Here is a 2622-nt window from a genome sequence, read left to right on the forward strand (position 1 = left end):
CAAATAGGGCAAGATCCCAGGCATCCAAAGCAAAGTTAAGACTGGACCAGATACCCGGATTCCTGAGCCTATACTCTAGTGTAGAGGCAAAGCCAGTTCCCCCGTCTTGCTTCATTGCCAATCATTGGACCCGTGTGCCATTATTAGAAACATTTCCCATTGAGATTATCAGTCCTTTAAACTTTTAAAAATTACTTTCTAATACTATAAATACCCTTGGTAAGATTGTTTAACACCTTTAAATGCTAATTATCTAACAACATTGAGGAAATTAAATTATTAGATTTCTTGAAACAATCAGCTCATACAAAGATGCTACTATGATGGCAGGGGGAGGAGGTTGGGGGGCATTTCTGAGTGGTGCAAATAGTTTAACTGCTTAACAGCCAATTCAAAACATGGAGGTTGCAGTCCACTAAGAAAACCTCTGAAGGCAGACTTGGCAATGACCTCCTAAAAACATCAGCCATTGAAAACCCGATGGACACACCGTTCTCTTCTGACATGCATGGGGTCACGGTGAGTCAGTGTTGATGCCAAGACAACTGGTTGGACGGGAGGACACAGCAGGGTGAGCAAGGTCCCTAAAGTAGTAAAGAATCCACCAAAGACAGTGGTTGCCTGCTTCCGAATCCCAAAAGCAAGCCCAACGGCCACTGAGTCGATTCTGATTCACAGCAACCCTGAAGGACTGTCCCCATGACTTTCTGAGACTCCAGGTCTGTCTGGGAGAGACCCGTCCTCGGAGAGGGACATTAAGCTTGGAAAAGCAGAGGGGCAGTGAAAAGAAGGTAGGCCCTGAACAAGATGACGCAGCGTCTGTAACAATAGGCTCAAACATAACCGGGCAGTGTTGCCTTCTGTTATACACAAGAGTCACTAGGAGTCAGAACCCACTCAATGGCATACAGTAGCAACGACAAATATTTATCGAAGTAGAAACCCTCATTTTCCTGCAGAGGAGGAGCTAATGGTTTTTAACTGCTGACTTTGCAGCTATTAGCCAATGCTAATCTACTACACCACCGAGGATCCTGTCCTGAAAGCCGGGCCTGTTTCCTGACCCAATCTGTGTCGTTGAGTCAACCCCAAAACACACATCACCTCCGATGGACCAATGGACAGACAGATGGCCTTTCTCCATCTTCTCCTGCCTATGCTTAGTCTGAGTTAGTACTGACTTAGGATCTGGGAGCCTTGGCGTGCCCATGCTGCTTAGGGTCAAGAAGACTCAGTTCCTTGAGGCAGGTTTTGCAAGATTTCAGAGCTTATCCTGGCACAGCCTGTTCTCAGTGGGCTGCTAAGAAGACGGCAACGAATATGAACTCTAGCATCTTCTTTCCCCACTCCAAGGACTACAACCCTGGCCTCCTGGTCAGCCCCAAATGCCCTTCAGAGACTGCAAACCTCCAGGAAAAATTAAATCCTCACCAAACACCCTTTAATTTTATCCACTTGGCTTAATGAAGGTTCCGGTATTATTGACCTCGGAGGCTTTTTGTCTGACAGTTCTGCTGGTAACTGTGCTATTTTTCCCCCCACAGCCTGAAATCTCAAGCATCGCCTCTAATCTTATTTTCTATTTCTGGGCTATATTGCATTAGCACCTTTTTATTTCTCCTGGCATGTTTGACAGTGAGTTCAGGCTAGTGAGAATCATCTCTTTGTGCTGGCAAATGGGGATTGCATTGGTTGTTTTAGAATAATGACTTATAGTTAAAATTACCCCCAGGATGTCATAATTACATGGTTGCAATTTTCTTCTTTGACAAGGTGGAGAAGCAGAGCTCAGGGGGCCTGTGGAAAGGTGCTTAGGATAGAGGAGAGATGGAAGGTAAACAACTGTGTACTAAAAGGACCTCAGGAAGCATAAGGTCAGGCAACTCAGGTCAACACCTACGACATGAGCCTCCAGTGAAGAACTCCACGCCCCACCCCCCACCCCCATCCATGCACGCCCATACCTACCTTTCACCTTCCAGGATAGAAGTGGGAGAAGCACAGCCCCTAGCCTCATCAAGGGTAGTCTGGTGTACAGGATCCCCCAAACTCCTGTAACCAGCCTCTCTGAGCTCCACAGTGGCGCAGTGGTTAAAGCACTCAAATGCTAGCTGAAAGCTCTGTAGTTTAAGCCCATCGGCTGCTCTGTGGACAAAAAATATGACATTCTGCTTCCATAAAGATTTAGAGCCTTGGAAACTACTCTGTCCCTTAAGGTCACTATGAGTCTGAATTAACTCAACAGCAGTGGGTGTGGCGATGGGGTTACCAAGAGTCTCTGAAATTCATAAATTCATATCCTATTTGCTAACCTCGTTGAACGAAAGGTCTCTGCTAAAAGGCCAGCACTATTTAGAAGAGACCCCGTTATTAACATCAATAATACAGGCTAGGTTAATTCATGAATGCTCTACCACAATTATTTTTATATTTGCTTTTAGTAGTAAAATAAACATATTTTTTCACAAAATGCCTTGTATAAATTAGTATATGGTGCTATGGACAACATTCTGCCTGCTTCATACACATCCTGCATCTTCCTATTGGGAAAGAGCTACGGGGATGTCCCGCGGGCTCAACAAGGTCTTGCTCTACTTAAACGTCCGGCCGAGGCCTGAGAGC

This window comes from Echinops telfairi, unplaced genomic scaffold, assembly GCF_000313985.2.
Source record: "Echinops telfairi isolate 266 unplaced genomic scaffold, ASM31398v2 ScPeMD7_7465;HRSCAF=8503, whole genome shotgun sequence".
Lineage (NCBI taxonomy): Eukaryota > Metazoa > Chordata > Mammalia > Afrosoricida > Tenrecidae > Echinops > Echinops telfairi.